This window comes from Dipodomys spectabilis, unplaced genomic scaffold (assembly GCF_019054845.1).
Source record: "Dipodomys spectabilis isolate Male_0828 unplaced genomic scaffold, ASM1905484v1 ptg000098l, whole genome shotgun sequence".
Lineage (NCBI taxonomy): Eukaryota > Metazoa > Chordata > Mammalia > Rodentia > Heteromyidae > Dipodomys > Dipodomys spectabilis.
Window position 1 is genome coordinate 21,603,834 of NW_024870775.1, and position 20,806 is coordinate 21,624,639.

Here is a 20,806-nt window from a genome sequence, read left to right on the forward strand (position 1 = left end):
TTATAATAGAATTTCTTTATAATAGAATCACTTGCATTCTCTCTCTTTCTCAATCTCTCTCTCTCTCTCTCCCCCTCTCTCTTATAAATCCATTAAATTTGTTTTCCACCCCAGATTGTTATCCTGTTAATCACATCTCCAGTTCATTTTCTACCATATTTTTGTGCTACCAGATTTTTAATATAGGGTTTCATTGTTTTTAATCAGGCACTCAATCACTTGACCTACTCTACCATCAAAATGATTTTTTAAAGAAAAACAAATGGTTATTAAACCAGGCACTGCCAACTGATCTTTGTAATCCTAGTTAATCAGGAAGCTGAAACCTGGAGTATGTGATTTGAAGTCAGCCAAGGCAGAAAAATCTGTGGGACTCCATCACTAATTAGCCAGCAAAATGCCAGACTAGAAGTGTGGCTCAAATGGCAGAGCACCATCTGCAAGCAAAAAAGTGAAACAGTAGTGAGAAACCCTCATTTTGAGCCCAAGTAGCTCGCACAAAAAGAAAAAAATTGGTACATGTCATGATCAAAACTATTGTATATAGATATTTAATCATATTTTCAATGATTAGAAGTTCAAAAAGAAAATAAAGATTGAATATGTCTGTAACAAACTCAACTCTGTATTTTATTCATATATATATATATATATATATATATATATAAAACATTTTATTTTTATTTATATATATGAAACATGTTTCAAATAAAACTTTTTTTTTTTGGTCGGTCATGGGGCTTGAACTCTGGGCCTGAGCACTGTCACTGGGCTCTTCAGCTCAAGGCAAGCGCTCTACCACTTGAGCTACAGCACCACTTCCGGGTTTCTAGTGCTTTATTGGAGGTAAGAGTCTTATGGACTTTCGTGCACAGGCTGGCTTTGAACCATGATTCTCAGATCTCAGCCTCCTGAGTAGCTAGGTTTACAGGTGTGAGCCACCAGTACCCAAATAAAACTTTAAGTACCCAAATAAAACTTTCAAATAAAACTTTAAAGAAGCATTTTTATGCATACTGAAATGAACTCCAAAATATGGAAACAAGAGACCTCTTTTTTTTCTTTCGTTGTTTTGTTTAGAGTTTCTAGTTTAAGATGATTCTGTCTTCTTTACCTTATTTATAATGTATTCAAGTGTACATTTTCAATAGTTTTGGGGGAAGGGTATAGAACTAGAGGGAAAAGAGTGAAAAAAATGTAGCAGTGGAGTTCACTGGACTGATAAGATTTGCTAACGGTCTGTCAATTTTGTTAATTTTTTCAAAGAACCAACTCTTTGTTTTGTTGATTCTTTCTATGGGTTTTTTTTGACACTAATTGATTTAATTCTGATTTCATTTTAATCATTTGTTTACATCTACTGGATTGGGGTTTAGCTTGTTGCTCTTTTTCAAGGAGCTTCAGGTGCCTCATTAAATTGTTATTTTCAGATTTCTGCAATTTGTTAATGTAGGAACTCAGAGCTATAAACTTGCCTCTGAGTACTGCCTTTGCTGTATCCCAGAGGAGCTGGTAATTTGTATTTTCGTTTTTGTTGAATATCATGAACATATGAATTTCCTTTCTAATCTCTTCCATGACCCACTCATGGTTCAATAGTGTGTTGTTCAGCCTCCATTTGTTTCAGGATTTTCTTTGGTGGCATTTGGTGTTGAATTCTAATTTGATTCCCTTGTGGTCTGAGAGAATTCAGGGCATGATTTCAATGTTTCTGTATTTGGACAGATTCATTTTGGGACCTAAAATGTGGTCTATTTTGAAGAATGTTCCATGTGCTGCTGAGAAGAATGTATATTCTGTTGCTAATAGGTGAAATATACTATAGATGTCTGTTTAGTCGGTCTATGAAGTTTGTTTAGATCTGCTGTTTCCCTGTTGAGTTTTTGCGGAGTTGATCTATCCAGTAGGGAAAGTGGCATGTTAAGGTCACCAACAATCAATGTCTTTTGATCTATGTGTGATTTTAGGGAAAGTAGTATTTCTTGGATATATTTGGGTGCTCCTAGTCAGATTTCTGGAGAGAATGAGAGGTAGAATGTTGGGTACCAATGACTTGGGGGATGAGTATTTTATTGTTGTAATAGCATAGAAATTCAGCTTAGAACACCAATGAAACTCTGGAGATAGATAGCAATCACATTTACACAACAATGGTACTGTACTTAATGCCAATGGATTGCATGCACAGTTGAAAATGATTAAAATGATAAATTTTGTGATTTGGATACTTTATCACCCCCAAAATAAAACAGAATGTCTCTAAAGGTAGAAGGGAAATGCTCTTTATAAAATTTGGTATTAAATGATTTTCATAATATAAAATATGAGCAAAGAGAAACTCTCAAAGCTTTATCATTATTAGATCCTGACATTTTATTACACTGTGATTCATTTTTATTATATTACAATTTCAGTGTTTAAAAACTTTAAATAATCCCTATTTTATGTTCAAGATTGAAAAAAATCATATTCAAATTCAACATTCTACTATCATTTATAATATATAAAGCTTATTTTTCCTAATAAGCAAATGATTGGATAACTGCTATTACAGACATCGATAATTTTCACTAAGCTGCAAAACGTGACTTTACATACAGACAACTTTATTTAGGAGTACCAAAACACAAGACTTTTTTTATTAATCAAATTAAGATTTAAAATTTTAGTATTTATGCAATTATGTCATAAATGTATTAACCTAAGTACTGTTTAGGAATTTGAAATTAAATTTCACTTGCGCTCCCAAACCCATTAACTCAGTTTAAAAGAAACCTGACTGTAAGTAATTTTTATTGATATCCCAATGGAAGTTTTTACTTAATAAGTGACAAGTTTCATAAACTCTAAAGAGCTCTGAGATATGAAAACATATCTGTTTCTGAATTGAGGCTTAACAAGAAACATATTCAAAGACCTTTGACAGGACTAAAGATAACTAACCCTTTCATCTCTCATCAGAAAATAATACAAGATGCTGCTCATGGTCTCAAGCAAGAACAAAAACTTGACCTTTGAAAAGTAAAGTCAGCAAGAATAACATGGACAATTCCTCAGTATTTTTAACTACCAGCAACAATCCTGGGTCAACAGATGGTGAGAAATTTCCCTTAAACTGAACAAGCTGGCCAAATTTCAAATCTACATTCTAGGAAATCCACAATATAGCGACAAATCTAAAGATAGAAGATTTTAAACAATGCAACTTAGAACATCTTCTGAGTTCACATGGTATGAATTTGGTACTACTGACTCTGCTTCCTTCAAGCAGACTTGATATCAACATAAAAAAGAATCGTGGGTCCTCAAGTCTGTCTTCAGGTAACAAGCAGCTACTTGTCTGAAAGTCCTTAAAACTGTTTACATTTCCACTCATTCTCATTTGGAATCAGGCACTGTGAAGATAGCTAAAGGTTTCTGTCCAGCATCCATTATTCACAATCCCTCTTTTCCCCCAGGATACATACTTTCTTCTCCCTTTGATGAACAGCCTTCAGGCACAGTCCAGAAAGTGAGATAAACAAGAAAAGAGTAAGATAAATGACAAGAGAGCAAAGTATTAGACAATCTAGCACAAGTGTTTTAACAGGTTTGTAGAATCTGCCTTTATTTTAGGCCTGCCTCGGGTTAAGAGTCACAACAAACTAATCTTTTCACACACACACATCAGGAAAGTGATTGAACTAAGGCTAGTGATTCTTTTAATAAACACATATTTTAACCCACAGGCCTTTACTGACTCTGTAGTATGGCTAAGTCTAAGTGTATAGATGCCCAAAGTGACAAATCTTAGTCAAATGAAATAGAAGCAAGGATTGATCTTAGAATCCTGGGGAAGGGAGTGAAACTTCACTAAAGCAGGCATCTTTATACCTATTTCGTGTCCATAAACTCATTTAATCTTCTTAGCTTTGGAGTGAATAGCAAGTCTGTGCATATGAGTGTTCTAACTGAAGTTATGCATTAAACTAAAACAGCATTTTTGCTTTGGCTTCTCACACTTCCAGTGTGTTTGTGTGAAACATAGTGAAGACCCAGAAGTACAGCAGGCCACATTCATCATTTATTTATTAGCAAAAATCAGTTATTCTAGTAATTCACTTCCATGTTTAAGATTTATTGAGAGAGAAAACAAACAAGACAAAATAAAAAGAAAACAAAAACAGCAGTGAAGGACACATTCTTGTTCTCATAATCCAAATGGCCTGCTACATAGAGTGGCTGAATATGTTGTAGAACAATATTATAGAACATAGCAATAAGAATAACTGGATTTTAGCTGTATTCACTATTTTTTTTAAATTTTTTGTCGGTCATGGGGCTTGAACTCTGGGTCTGGGCACTGTCCCTCAACGTTTCAGCTCAAGGCTAGTGCTCTACCACTTGAGCCACAGCACCACTTCCAGCTTTTTCTGCTTATGTGGTGCTGAGGAATAGAACCCAGGGGCTTCATGCATGCAAGGCAAGCACTCTACCACTGAGCCACCTTTTCAGCTCCAGTGTTCAGTAATCTTAATCAATAGCAACTTGAGGAGAAACAGCCAACTACTGCTTTTGGGAGGGCAAAGCAGGGGACAGAAATGGTGGGACAAAGGATGAACAAATGCTGCAGTGTTACTCACTAGCCACTATGTTGAAAATGAACTATACAACTTGTAGGTAGGGATAGGAGGGAAAAACTGAGAGAGTGAGGGAAGGGGTGATACTTTCCAAAAAGAAATTGTTGTAAGGTGAATTATCACATGGAATATTGGAGTCTTTATTATAGTTGGCAGACTGCAGGCAGCCAGTTGTTACAAAGGCCTGCAGCCCCAAATACACTTAACATGGTTAGGAAACAGGCCAGAGAGGAAAGAAAGAACAAAAACAATACCAACAAACCAATTCAGCTCTGATGGAAAGCTGAATTGGGATGCCATGATGACCAGAGATGAGTCAGGAGACAGGAGACAAGAGATAGGACCTGATCCCTGGGACACACCATGGCATGGTAAAATGGCACCTGGGCTGGTCTGGGCCTAAACAGGGTCAGTGCAGGGAGCAGGTACACAAGAAATTCCCAGTCTCAGCACTGGACTGACAGATTTAGCAACCTACCAGTCAACTGCCTGCCCAGCTCCCAGGATTCAGCACACCCATCACCTGGGAGGCAGGGTGTTTCCTTGCCCCAGCATGAAGACCAGATGCCAGACCCTAGAATCTACCACGTGGCCAGTATGGCTCTGGCCAGACCTGACCTCCTTACTTAAAAATGTATTCATTACCAGACTTACATAACTGTAACCTTTCTGTATGTCATCTACACAATAACAACAAGAACAACAAAAAAGATGGTGTGAAAATTTTGTATCTTTGTATGACCATAAGTTGTATTTGTTTTGAGAGATGTGAATTACCCCATTGCACACTGGGCTTTTAATCTTCTTGGAAACTCTGAGAAAGGGTATAACTTTTTTTGAAAAAAAAAAAAACCAGATGCTAAAGCCAGGTGCTAGTCTCTCAGGCCTGTAATCCTAGCTACACAGGAGGCTGAGATATGGGGATCATGGTTCAAAGCCAGCCCAGGTCAGGAAAGTCCATGAGACTCTTATCTCCAATAAACCAATAGTAAACTGGAAGTGGTGCTATGGCTCAAGTGGTAGAGTGCTCCCATTGAGCTGAAGAGCACAGGGACGGCGCCCAGACCCAGAGTTTAAGCTCTAAGACCGACAAAAAAAAAAAAAAAAGATACTAAGTAGACAATAAGTAGATAATTATTACATTTTTAAATTATTACATTTTGTAAACATATCTAAATCCTATCAATCAATGAATAGAACTCCATTAGTGTATGGCATGTAGCTTGTGTGCAGAAACACACTGTGATAAGTGCTTTGCCACTGGAAAGTGGGAAATGTAAGGGATGTTACCAAAGAACTAAATGAGATCATCTCTTTTTTGCAACACAAAGTCTTAGACAAATTTGTACTGAAATAAGATATACTAATCTTTGCTTTCAGAAGTTACTATTAAGAATTCAAAGATTTGGAGGATGGGGAGGGGAAAGATGGGAGAAAATAAGGGAGAAGGGTGACACTATTCAAAAAGAAATGTACTCAATACCTGACTTATGTAACTCTAACACCTCTGTACATTACCTTTATAATTAAAAAAAACTACAAAAAAAGATTTATTGAGAGAATTTCTATTAAGCAAACGGAAACATAGTTAAGGCCTCAGTGTCCATTATTTTTTAAAGTGATTATTTTTGTAATTTTAAACTGACACGACAGAGGACATTTTTAATAATTTATATACAACTCTGGTACAGAGTTTTTTCTTCTTTTTTCTTTTTTTTCTTTTTGTTTTTGTCAGTTGTGGGGCCTGAACTCAGGTGCTGTCCCTCAGCTCTTCAGCTCAAGGCTAGTTTTCTACCACTTGAGCCACAGTACCACTTCTGTTTTTTTCTGCTTATGTTGTGCTGAGGAATAGATCCCAGGGCCTCATGCATGCAAGGCAAGCACTCTACCACTGAGGCACCTTTCCAGCCCCAGGTTGTTTTCTTTTTAAGGCAAATCTTCCTCTTTTTTTTTTTTTTTCAGGATAGTTTTAGAGGATACTGGATTGTTGGGTAGAAAAAAATTCCTCTGTTACTTCTCTTTCTCAGACTTTTTGTAAATATCACATATCTGTTCCAAATAGGTGAACATAAAATTTATCATTGTGCTGGCAATTTCTGAAAGTGAAAATGCACACTATTAGTAGTAGTGTTTGTCTCTGTAAAATACATTAATAATTACACCTCAAAAACAGACCTGGCCTTACTTTCAAGCATCAATCAGTTGCTAAAAAGTCATTTTAGGAAATGATTCCAAGGCTTCATTCAATTACAGCCTTGTTCTTACACAGGATTATGAAAAAATATAATTCAAAAAGGCCTCTTCACAGGAAAGCCTTAAATATTCCCTACTAAAATCTATCACAGGACATAAAGTTAAAAAAAAACACAACATTTTATTCCTCTTGCTATAGTTCAAAGAGAGTTTAGCATATGTACATTTATTTGTTAATTCCTCCAAGATGATTTATCAGACACAGTAGAGCTTTCTGAGATCATGAATATAAAAGAATATGATATTTCCACATTTTCAGAAAAATATTAAAAAATATTTAAAGTGGAAATCTTAATCAGGATTTAAGGAGAATTAATTTAAAGAGAATTAATGCTAGAGTGAAAAATATGCATATTCAATTCATAATGTGAGTCTGTTGTTTCTTTGTAACATTGGGAATATCACATTTTCTGTGCCTCAATTTTCTCCTATATACTATGAATAAAACAACAGGGTTGGGTGTATTGGTTCATGCCTGCAACTTCAGTTACATGGGAAGTGGAGATAAGAATGGTGGTTAGAGGCCAGCTCTGGCAAAAGCACAAAACCCTATCTGAAAAACAAGCTAGAGCAGAAAGGCCTTATTTTACATGCCTTATATTTATCCACTCATAATTATAATTTTATAATGCATATTCATTTTTCAAAAAACAAGGATTCTGCTCTAGTTTGTTTTTCAGATAGAGTTTTGTGCTTGTGCCTTCTCTGCATTTCTATTGCTTTCTCTGTACTGTTGGAGGTAAACCCGTGGTTGTATTTTTGAAGAATTTATATTTATTAATTGTGATTTTAAATTCTACCTTCCTTTGCTAACTTAGTACATGTCAGAGACATAGATTATTCTAGCCAAGCCTACTTCAGAGTTACAGATCCTAATACAGAGAGTTGGACAAGCTTTTTAGAAAAGAAAATGATGGAGAAGTACTCTGAAGGCTAAGAAGAAAAAGTAGACTAAGTGTGATAAGAAACGACAAAGGTAGGAAAGCAACATGGTGGTAACACCTGACCAGTGACTAGTAGATTGCTGGGAGAAGCCACAAACTGACTTGTGTAAAGCATAGCCGAGGAGAAAGCAGGTTTATGGACCTCCTATCAGCAATTGCTTAGAGATTCTCAAAGTAGAGAGAACTAGAATAACTCATGTGATATAAGCATGGAAAAGAAGTAGGAGACAAGGTCAGAGAAGACCATTGAAACTTGGAAAACCATTGAAAGGACTTTGGCTTCCTTTCTAAATTTCAAGAGTCATTGGAATGTTCTGACCATAGGTCACACATATCAGAATATGGAGTGCTTCACTTCTTGCTTTTAATATAATGATCAAGGCAATTGAAAAACAAATTTCTGAGCTCTTGGAAATATTTGTTCAATCTATCAGTCAACAGTGACTCTGGCCTACAGCTTTTCCAGGCTTAGCAATAAGTTTTCTAATATTCCCCAATCTTCACAAAAATGATAAAAAGAAAAGAGTGGGAGAAAAGAAGAAAGGAGAAAGGCCTGAAGCTTTTATTTTCTGAATGTATTATTATTATTGTTATTTATTATTACGTTATTATTATTAAAATTTTAAGTAGTGGTACAAAGGAGTGGTGATTTAACAAAGCAATTTTCAAAGCTTTTCAACATTCTCACCCATCCCTCCCTCCTCTTAATTTTTTAGTGCATTCTCTCTCTTCTCTTCATTCAACTATTCTCCCCCTTTCTCATGAATCCTCCCCCCATCCCTTTCAAGAATCTGCTTCCTGGTGTTTCTTTGGTTGAACTTGCACTTTGTCTTTCTAAAAATTATACTATTTAAGTTCTACCTTGAATCTACCATACTTCAGCTGATATATTTATATGTTGCTTTGGGCTTTCTTAACAGACATTTTCCAGGTCTTCCTATATTATTATTATTATTAATTATTTTGTCTTTGGTAAAAGAGATTACAGAAAGAAGAAGAAATTCTGCATGCTTAGGTATTATTACAGCTACCTTGAGGGAGCAACTAGGGCAGAACCAGTCCATCAGCTAAGGGACAGCAGCAAATCTTTCTACATTTGCTGGCATTGGTAAATAGTTGCTCTGTGACTCTAAAAGAGTCAGGTAATCTGCACCTTAGATTCCTATTTATAAATTATAGGAAGTCTACCTCATAGGCTGGTTGCAAGAGTTAGGGGCTTGTGCATTATAAATACATGTCCATATCATGATAGATAATGAGTTTGCATGTATAATAAGATAGTATTGATTGAAAAATGCTATCAATCTACATCTTTTGAGAACAACAGTGAGATGCTCCATTAAAGATTTCTTAAAGGATAAATATCAGATGTAAAGTGCATGAACTGATTTCTAAATTCCTTTATCTTGAAAAAAATGTTAAAATTTTAACTAAAGTGAGAAGGAAAACTATGTATATGGCCAAGGATATTCCATATATATCACAATTTTCTGATTTCTCAGTTGGAATAAACCTCCAGATTGAATACACATCCACATATGATGTATCATCAGTGATTTCCAAAGGATTTGTATAACCAGGTTTCAAAAAAGAAGCTAAAATTGTTCTAATTTCTAAATGACATTGACAAAGAATGAAAAATATTATCTCTAAAATGAAAGAAATATGATTATTAAAAATAAAAAACGTAACATTTCACTAATATATAAAATACGATGTCCATGTCCACTAGTTAAAATTGTTTCTGCCAGGAGGCTACTTTAAATTAAAAATTGCTCATTATTTTTTATTATTAATAAGTTTTTTATTGTGAAAATACCATACAGAGTGGTTACAATTACATGAGCAAGGTAAGAGTACATTTCTTATCAAGCCTTGTTGCCTCCTCCTTTGTTCCATCCCTGCCCTCCCATTTCCAACCACCCCCCTGCAAAAGTTGTAAAGTTCGTTTTTTGACATATCTTGTACATCTCATTGATGCAATGGGTCCACCTGTATCCCTATTTAAACCATTTGTTTTTTTCCCTTTCCCTCCACAAATTATACCAACATCAAATACAGTGAAAACAGGGGTTATACTGTGGGGGAGGGACAAAGAAAGCAACAAAGCTATCATCTTATAAATATGTTAGAAACAATAGCAAGAAAGAAAAACCATTTGAATCCTTATCTTGGGGTTCAACTTGTCTGACCGTTTCGCATTGCTAATTATGCATGCACATGCCAAAATATGACTACTCCAGCAAATGAAAAATTTACATTTACAATGATTTTAATCAAAGACACCCATTTGATTGCACAGTTACCTGTTTTGCATACACAAAATTAGAATTTGGTCCATGTGATTCTGCATTTGTACAAGTACCCAATTATTTTGTTGGTGCAACTTAGAAATCCTTGTTTTATATATTAGGGCATCAGTTCTCTTCCATTTATTAGTGTGGATTTATTTTTCTTGACTAGTAAAACAGAACTAGGCCTTGCTTCCATTCATAACAAAACAAAAAAAGAATGTTACTATACTTCCTTCCATTCTCTAAGACAGCAAGATATGTTCCCCACCCCCACCCTCATAAAGTTTTGTTGCTCTCTGAATTTATGTTTAGAATTTATTTAAAAATTTAAAGAAGACTTTGGTTCACAGGGGGAACCCTTGAGTGGCAGTCATATTGAATTCATTCAATTTTACACATTGTTAGTCCCTAAATGATGGGAATAGGCTGTTGATCCCTACTACTCTTAAGCAATAGAGAACATTTAGAGCTGGTAAAAAGTACAAAATTTATAGTCCTGAAGACAAATGTTCTCTATGGAGTTCTGGGGGAAAAAAAATGGCCTGAGAAGCAATGAGGCAAAACTCTGTATTTCATTACACTCTTATTGGACAATCAGATTCTCCTTGGCCCTCTTGTGAGGGTATGTGGTGCAATAAACTGAGAAATTGATGACCATGGTGATAAAACTCTGGATAAGGGTGCAGGGGAGGATCTCTGTTTTCTAGTTGTTATCCTGACAGGTCCTTTGAGTTTCTGTCTGCTTCCCATCCAAAATTATAGCCTTACAAGTAAGAGACTGCTCCATATTTAAGATAGGCTCTTGGGTATAGCAAAAAATCTTTTGTCTTCTAAATCTTCTGACTCTAGAACATTCTGAAAGCTCTCAATCTAGAACAAAGACTATTTTGCATGCTTTGGGGATAGGCTTTGAGAATTACATTGAGATACAATTTGGTAATCCAAACGAGACAGAGAATCACTTCTTCCCTCCTGTTTCTGCTTCAGATGTATATTTTGGAGAATGGGATCCTAACTTAGGGAATTAGTAACAATCCAATTTGCAAAATCTCACAAGTTTTCCAATTCTGACTTCAGGTGTATTTTATAGTCAGACTATAGAAAGATACTTTAAAAGCTTTTGAAATCAACCTTTGAACCTTACCCTCTAACTCAATATTAGCTTTTCTAAACCAAATTTTACCTTGGGTAAATGTCCCTGCATAAATGCAGGTGAATTGTTTATGATCACCACGTCAATCCTTCCTTCCTTCCTTCATTCCTTCCTTCCTTCCTTCTTTCCTCTCTTTCTTTCTTTTTCTTTCATCCTTCCCTCTCTCCCTCTCTCCCTCCCTTATCTTTCTCTCTCTTTTCTTTCTCCATCTCTTTCTTTTTCCTCTCTCTCTCTCTCTATCTATCTATCTTAACTTTTTTCCATTTTCACTTCTAATCTCAATGAGAGAATATATTATAGCAAATAAAGTACAATTATCCTGATGACATTTGTTCTGTGTGGGCATCAACATTCTTCTTCTTCTTCTTCTTCTTCTTCTTCCTCCTCTTCTTCTTCTTCTTCGTCCTCCTCCTCCTCCTCCTCCTCCTCCTCCTCCTCCTCCTCCTCCTCCTCCTCCTCCCCCTCCTCCCCCTCCCCCTCCTCTCCTCCTCCCCCTCCCCCTCCTCTCCTCCTCCCCCTCCCCCTCCTCCTCCTCCTCCCCCTCCCCCTCCTCCTCCTCCTCCCCCTCCCCCTCCTCCTCCTCCTCCTCCTCCTCCCCCTCCTCCTCCTTCTCCTCCTTCTTCTTTTGTCGGTCATGGGGCTTGAACTCTGGGCTTGGGCACTGTCCTTGCACTATTCAGCTCAAAGCAAGTACTCTACCGTTTGAGCCACAGTGCCACTTGCAGTTTTCTAGTGGTTTATTGGAGATAAGAGTCTCACGGACTTTCCCACCTGGGCTGGCTTTGAACTGCGATTCTCAGATCTCAGCCTCCTGAGTATCAACATTTCTTATATAAAGATCACAGGTGTATTTGGACACATCTACTTTAAGTATCTCTATATTACTTATAATATCTACCAGGATATAAATATTATATAGCTGACAATTTAATGTATTGGTCAGGGAATAGGAAGAGTCTGTACATGTTTGGCAGAGATGCAATTTGCTTTTAAAGATATTTTTGACCCACTCCAGATTGAGTCCTCTAATGCACCTCCTGCAGCTACACCATAGTGACCAGATCAGTGTTCTCTGCTGTCATAGCCAGGACCACCCTACAGGCAGCTGTGCCTTCATCTGCTTTCTTTCTATATTGATTCAACAATTGGCTGTGTGGCTTATTTTGACCAGTGATACTTTAGCAATTATGGTACAAAGAGAGGCCCTTGCAATGGGACTTGTCCTTTCCATCACTCCTTGGAAATAAACTCCATGTTATGTGAAAGCCATTAGAGATTATTATCATGGAATGTAACAGGAAAAGAATGCCAGAATAAAAGAAGGAAATGGAACCTCTTTAGGTCCTAGATGAATGGAGGGATCCAGCCAATAACTCATGGGACAGAGTAGCTGCCCAGTCATCACACTGAATCATGAGGAATAAAAATGGTGTTAGCAATAGATACATACTATATATTTGCATGGCTAACTGACAGATAAATTGTTTGAGCTTTTTCATGATCAAATCCTGCAGTTCTGCACTGTGAGAAATAACCGAATGACCTCAGAAGGTGGTGAAATAGAGAAAATATGATAGTAGATAAGAAGGATTCATTGCAATACCTAGCAATAGTAAGTACGTCATGAATGATAAAAGTTACCAACAAGTCCATCATCACAGCCATCATAAGGTTATGTCAGTACCACCACTACCAGCACCTGTGTCAGCACTAACACCACCAACATTGCCCCCAATGTGAGCTACTACATTCCCACTACATATCCACTATCATGGGGAAAGTCAAGCTTTCTCACTATGACATCTTTTTGTTTGTGTGTGGGGGTGCTGGTCCTATGGCCTGGGCAGTGTCCTTGAGCTTTCTTGATCACTAGCACTTTAGCCTCAGCTCCACTTCCAACTTTTTGGTAGTTGATTAAAGATAAGAGTCTCAAGGCCTTTCCTACCGGGCTATCTTCCAACTGTAATCCTAGGATTACAAGCATGTAATCCTAGTACCTGCTACTAGTACTTGGTTTCATCTCTTAAATTAAATGTACACACACATACATGCACACACACATACATACATACACACCACAAACACTGCTTTCATTCTGCTTAGTAAAGTCAAATAATAAAAGTATCACTTGTACATCTACATTGATATTTTTGGTTATATTATTGAAGATATTTTCCCTAATCATCCAGAAAATACACATAACCATCGCATTTCAATCCATATTTTCTTGTCATTAGTGTGACAAGTCTCTTCTAAACCAAGGTCTCTACCTCTCACTAGAGAGCCAGCTCTATAGATGAAGTGATTCTTGTTATTCTATTACTGGAATCTTAAAACCTGTCTAGAATATTGATGTCCCAAAATGTTTTCTCAATACAGGAGCCAATTAAAAGCTGATGGGCAGTTTATCAAAACTTGGAATATAGAGTCAGAACACTGGAGTATAAAACCTAATTCTACTACTACCAACTATGTGAGTTGGATCAGATCAACAGTTCTCTGCCATAGTTTCTTTATATATCTAAAGGATAATGATAGTTCATGTTATCTAATGCATACAGAACTTTCAGACCAGTGCCTAGAAAATGAAAAGTATCTTATACTCTTTCTTGGTTGTGATGGTGGTGACGGTTTTTTATATAGCTATCTGCTGGTCACCAATATCTTATTTTAAAAAGAGGGATTTATTTCATGCCAAAGAATGGTAGTATATGATCTAAAACAATGACTTCCCAAATCCATTCTTGATCAGAATAATCTCTGATCCTCCATGCTTTTACAGTTACCTTCTAAGTACAGTGAAATCAAACAAATATTAATAGTGCAAGTTCAGGTAATCTATGATACCACAAGATGAATATTTTTGGATTAGAAAAGTTTCCTTTGATCTATTAGTCCAATAATGTATGTAAACAGTTCCAAATTTTAGCCTAGTGTTACACCATGTACATTTGTATATATTTTTATCTTTCTGATTTTCTCTTCCTTCTTTTCATCTTTTATAGAAGACAGTGACTACTCCCCTATGATGTTGACATTGGCAGAAACAGAAGGACCAACTCATGAGTGTTGGTAGGACCTTGGTGCTTAAAGTATGGTCTACAAAGCAGCATCAGCAACATGACAGGAGAGTTTATCTAAAGAGTGGGTACTCGTGAGCCACTTTCAGGCAGTGTGCACACTCCATTTCCTAATGCAGAAATCTTGCCATTGACTTTGGAAATTTTATTCCAATGGCCTTCTTCAGGCTCCTATAACAATGTACAGTTAAAAAGTCTTTCAGATTTCTTCATCCAAGTAGATAAGCCCTGTTGGCTCTGCAATGTACAGTTACTGACCCATCTTGCCTACTCCAGAGCCACTTTTTCCTCATAAATTCTCTTGAAGTCTGAGTAAGTTGAACAATGAGTCTTTGCAGCATTCATGTTAACAGAATGTGATGCAAAACCCAGAGCATTTTATTACATTTTCTGAGCAAAAGTACTTTCAAACAAAAAAAAATGGCAGTGATGTCTACTTAAATAGTACCATATAGTCCCATGACCACCCCATTGCTTTATACAATATTGCAAGATGGTGATATGATTCTCTTTGAAAATATCATATTAGAAAGATATACTTTTAAATAAATTCTTAATTCTCGTTCACTTGAACATTATTGGAAGCAAAGAGTTTGACCTTTTTTTGTTGGAGCCCTTACAATATATCCTAGATTTACAAGGTAATGAAATCGGGGAACAATACAGGGTAGCTATCAACTAACTAGATCTTTTCCTGTATGGCTTCTCTAAAAAGTGGGCTTTTTTGCTTTAGTCTAAGTTTATTCTTTGCACATGGCAAAAAAGTACCTAAAACCTAATCCAAATCAAATACATGAAAATTAATGTGGTGACTGGAGTATCTTGGAGAGGATGCACAGGGAATAAATGACATGCCTTTCTATTCACAGAGCAGTTTGCAGGCCAGCCACTTGGACATCACTTGAGAGTTCACTTACCTCTGAGTTAATTTCAAGTCTTTACTTTTTAACAAAATAGCTCAGATAATTCATAAGTAGATTAGATTATGATTTGAAGAGCACTGGTATTCTATTTTTTGCTCCAACATTTTCTATTTTCTATGCTATATCCCATACATTACCCCATATAGTTTTCTACTCTTTTTTTTTTTTTTACCAGAATTCATGTAAATATTTCTTTTATCTCCAGTCTTTTTCTTGTCTTCCTTTCAAACCAGCACCTACACTGGCATCTCTTATTTTAGCAAGCAGTCTAATCTGGGGGAAGGGGGACAATGAAATATAAAAGTACCCTTACATAACATTTGTCCTAATTGTAATTGAGTAAAAGAGAATGCAACCTTGTTTTTCAATCTATTGTAAATTAGTAAACCCTCAAAAAGTATAAGGTAAAGTTGTCTGTTCGTATGTTTGGCAATGCACAGAGGATCTTTGAAAATGCCAATTTGCCAGTCTTTTGAAAAGCATGCTGAAATGTGGGGCTTCGATTTCTAAGATAACATAAAAGGATTGCAACTTCTCCAGAGGTGAATTAGGGTGAGAAGAACTAAACCAACATATGTTATCTTTTGATGATAATTATAGTAGTGTAAGGCAATATGCAAATTAAAACATGTAAATTATTTTTCTTCTTTCTCTTGTAAGATTAATAGAGAAAACAAAAAATATTTATGACTCTAAATGATTAGTGTTTTGGTATCAATATAAACACTGTAAAATATTCCCGTAGCTAATTAAACTTACTGACAGGATATTATTTTCCTAATTGATTGAAAAATTTAAAGTTTGAAAAGGAAATGTTTGAAATATCTGTGAAAATAAAAGGCTGTGTTGATGAAATCAAGTTGAAGGCTAGTCAGTTTTAACTGGAAAAAAAGTGCCATAAAACATTGTATAATGTCTATTGGGTTGGTTAACAACATTTAACAAACTTGGCCAAAGTTTATATAGGGATAAAAGATACTTGTAAATCTCAGTAAAGAAAAGCATCACACATCACACATAATTTTCAGAAGAAAATAAGCAACTTACCACAGTTGCTCGTTTAATGGACAGGCACCATCATCTGAAATAACAAAATATATTTAGGAATATTTAGATATGGTGATCAAAGAAACTGAAAAAAGTTTCCCAACACATACAAATATATCTATAGGAGCACAATTAAAGAATCAAGCAAGATATGTTCTCTGATCACCGTTAGCTAAGTTACCATTGCATATGTTTTAAAATATAGGTATACTTGACATATGTACTTTTTATATGAATAGGTTTTTCTCTGATATGCATGTTTAAAGCAGAACCACAGAGTCACCTGTGGAAGAGTTTCAGTACTGGCATGAACACAGTCCCGAAACATCCGAATAAAGAAGCTCTGGTGTTATATATTCCACCTTCCTGAGCTCACATTTTTTCTATTTTCACTTAAAAGATGCAAAGTAGTTCATATAGCATACATAGTCTTTAGTCAGTTGTTCCTATCTTAATTTTGTAAGATTTTTCTTTTCTTGTTAATTTTTTTATTGTCAAGGAGATGTACAGAGGAGTTAGTTACAGTTACATAAGTAAGGTAATAAGTACATTTCTTGTCAAACTTGTTATCCTTTCCCTCAATTTTATCCTACTTTCCAAACCCAAGTTATACAGATCATTTCCAACATAAATGTAGAATGCACAATTGTATCTTTCTTTTTTTGCCTTTTTAAAAATATTTTATTGTAAAGATACTCTACAGAGGGGTTACAATTACATGAGTAAAGTAGTGAGTACATTTCCTATTGAACATTGTTACCCCCTCCTTTGTTTTTCCCCTACTATACCTTCCCTCCTCACCTCCCCAATTCCTCCTTCCCACACCCCCAGAATGAAGTTGTAAAATTCGTTTTCACCATAGTGTCTTGTACATCTCATTGTTAAATGAGTCAGCCTGTATCCTTGTTTCAGCATTTTGTTATTTCCTTTCCCCTACCCAAATTAGAAATATGTATAAACAAGATGCAGGGTACCAGAATCAAATACAGTGACAACAGAGGTTATACATACAAAAGAAACAAAAAAAAATCACATAGTACATTAGAAACAACAATAGCAAAGTAAAAACCTGTTGTGTCCATATCTTAGGGTTCATTTTGTTTGTCATCATCTTATATGGTCATAGCTTTTGACCTTTTCTGCTTATCTGGTAAGATTATATTAGACACATACTAGTTATTGCAAATAAGGGAAACCATGGGACCTATGTTTCTTTGGGTCTGGCTTATTTCACTTAGTATAATTTTTTCCAAGTCTTCCTATAACAAATGGGGCAATGTCATTCTTTCAGATGGAGGCATAGAATTTATATATATGTGTGTGTGTGTGTGTGTGTGTGTGTGTGTGTGTGTGTGTGTGTGTGTGTGTGTGTGTGTGTGTGTGTGTATAAAACAATATATATCACATTTTCTTGATCCCTTCATCTACTAAGGAACAACTGGGTTGGTTCCATATCCTTACTATGGTGAGTAATGATTTGATAAACATAATTGTGCTGGTACCTTTAGCATGGTCTTGTTTGTGATTGTTTGGATAAATGCCCAAAAGTGGGATTGCTGGGTCATAGGGGAGTTCTATGTGTAGACTTTTGAGGAACTTCCATACTGCTTTCCAGAGTGGTTGAACAAGTTTACACTCCCACCAACAATGAAGTAAGGTTCCCTTATGTCCACATCCCCTCCAGCATCTGTTGTTATTAGAGTTCTTGATTATAGCCATTCTAACTGGGGTGAGATGGAATTTCAATCAATGTTCTTTTGATTTGCATTTCTTTTAGGGCTAGAGAAGTTGAGTATTTCTTCATGTGTCCATTGGCCATCCTTATTTCCTATTCAGAGAAGTTTCTCTTAAGTCTTTAGCCCACTTATTTATTGGGCAGTTGTTTCTTTGAAGATTTGTTGTTGGGGGATTAAATTTTTTGAGTTCCAGGTATATTTTAGATATGAGACCCTTGTTTGTTGTATGGCTAATGCAGATCTTCTCCCAATCCATGGGCTGTCTATTGATCTTGCTAGCTATGTCCTTTGCCATGCAGAAGCTCTGCAGTTTCATGCAATCCTATTTGTCCAACCTTTCTTGGATTTGTTGTTTCTGGGTCTTTTTTTCATGTGATTAAGTTGGTTTTAATTTATAATTATCTTGGAATTTATCCTGTTATTACAGCACCTAATTCTGGGTCTCAAAATACTTTGTTCTTATTTAACACTTAGAAGAAGCTGGCTTAAAGAAAATACTTTGCATTATTAATATAAATTTTGTTTTCTGTTAATTTTATCAAGCGTCTAACTATTCAGGAAACTGAGTCCTAAGTAAATCAGAGTTTATTTAAGTATCCATTTAAATTATTTTAAAGTCAGGCTTCTGTAGCCAATAATTAAAAATGATAGTTAAAAACATTTCTGGGTATTTATTAAGAAAATCCAGCCTCTGCCAAGGAGCCCTAGAGCTTCCTCTATTCCATTCTGTAATGTTTTCAGGTGTCTGCTTTAACTTAGAGGTCTTTGATCCATTCAGAATTGATTCTGGTGCAGGGTGATATAAAAGGATCTAGCTTTAGTTTTCTACAGGTGTTTAACCAATTTTTCCAGCACCATTCACTGAAGAGGCTTTCTTTCTTCCATTCTACTTTAGCTCTCTTATCGAATATTAGGTGGGTTTAGGTTTGTGGGTTCATTTCTGGGTCTACAGTTCTATTCCATTGGTTCTCAGGTTCTCTTGTGCCAGTACCAAGCTGGCTTTGTAGTAGAGTTTGAAATTTGGTATTGATATTTCTCCAGCACTGTTTTTTTCTGCTAAGGATTGGTTTTGCTATTTGGGGTCGTTTATTATTCCATATGAATTTTTGTATGGCTTCTTCCATTTCATTGAAGAATGAGGTTGGGATATTGATAGATATCACATTGAATTTGTAAATACCTTTGGCAGTATTGCTATTTTCACAATGTGAATCCTCCCAATTCAGGATCATGGGAGGCATTTTCCATTTTCATTAACATTTTTTTGGGGGGGTCCGGTCGTGGGGCCTGAACTCTGGGCCTGGGCACTGTTCCTCAGCTCTTCAGCTCAAGGCTAGTACTCTACCACTTGAGCCACAAAGCCACTTCTGGCTTTTTTCTTTTTGCTTATGTGGTGCTGAGGAATCGAACCCAGGGCCTCAGGCATGCAAGGCAAGCGCTCTACCACTGAGCCAGCTTCCCAGCCCATTTTCCATTTTCTTAGTACTGCTTTAATTTCCTTTTCCAGGTTTTTAAAGTTCTCATCATAGAGATCCTTCACTTCTTTAGTTAACTCCTAGGTGGTTGTTTTTTGTTTTGTTTTTTTGTGGGGCTATTACAAAAGGAATTGCTGTTCTGATTTCAGCCATGTTTTCCTTGTTATCAGCATACAGAAAACAGGAAAGAATGCTTCACAAATTTGCATGTCATCCTTGTGTAGAGGCTAAGCTAATCTCTGCATCATTCTCATTTTAGTATATAGGCTACCAAAGTGAGCACCACAATCCTATCTTTCAAGTTTATGTACTATTCCTTTTCCCATGGCCTATATTCAAAATGAGAATTTGAAAATATTGTTACATTATACACATTTTCAGTTATCAAGTTTGCCTGTTTTAAGAATAGCAATATCGATTATTGACCTATTCTGGTGATATTTAAGACAGCATGCCTTTCATGTGATTAAAATATCGAATAGTAATATGAATCAAAACCTTAAATTATTTTTTAAATATTTTTCTTTAAAATTTTTTTTTAAAATTTTATTGTAAAGATGCTATACAGAGGGCTTACAGTTACATGAGTAAGGTAATGTGTATGTTTCTTAAAATTTTCTGTCTTAGTCACTGTTTTTTACTCATGCATGCTTTCTCTCTCTTTCCTCCCTCCCTCTTCTTGTGTTTTCTGTATCTCTGTTTCTCTCTGTCTCTGTTTCTTTCTCCTCCTCCTCCTGCTCCTCCTCCTCTTTCCTCTCCTCCTCCTCTTCCTTGTCCTCCTTCTTCTCTGTCTCTCTCTCTATCTCTCTCTCTCTCTCTCTGTCTCTGCCAAATTACATTTCCATTCTTTTTCTTTTCCTGTACTTGATAAGGGACTAAAATGGCAACCATGAAATATAAATTATTTTTTATAAAACAGATGGTTAGCTAAATATAAAATAATAGATTTGGGGGGGAAGTAATGAGCTAATAGGAAAAAGTTTTTTTTAATAAATGAGAGATAAAGCCCAGGCACTAGTATTTCATATTTATAATACTAGCATTTCAGGAAAACAGAACCAATAGGATCACAGTTCAGAGCCAGCCAAGGCAGACAAATCCTTGAACCTTTTATATTCAATTATTCAGCAAAATCCATGACTAGAGATGTGGCTCAAGTAGTAGAGTGACAGCCATGATCAAACAAGAAAATATAATGGTTTCAACCAATGCATAGCTGGCATATATTCTGGCATATATTATATATTTTCTATTTTGTATTTTGGTAGCAGAATCCCCAGTG

General features: G+C 35.9%; 1 non-coding gene across 1 annotated transcript; it reads right to left on the bottom strand.

Moving 5' to 3' along the window:
• Positions 1 to 19,703: 19,703 nt before the first annotated feature.
• On the bottom strand, positions 19,704 to 19,807 carry LOC122113916. The gene has a single exon (XR_006148481.1). It is a non-coding gene; the product is annotated as a U6 spliceosomal RNA (small nuclear RNA).
• Between the last annotated feature and the right edge of the window lie 999 nt (positions 19,808 to 20,806).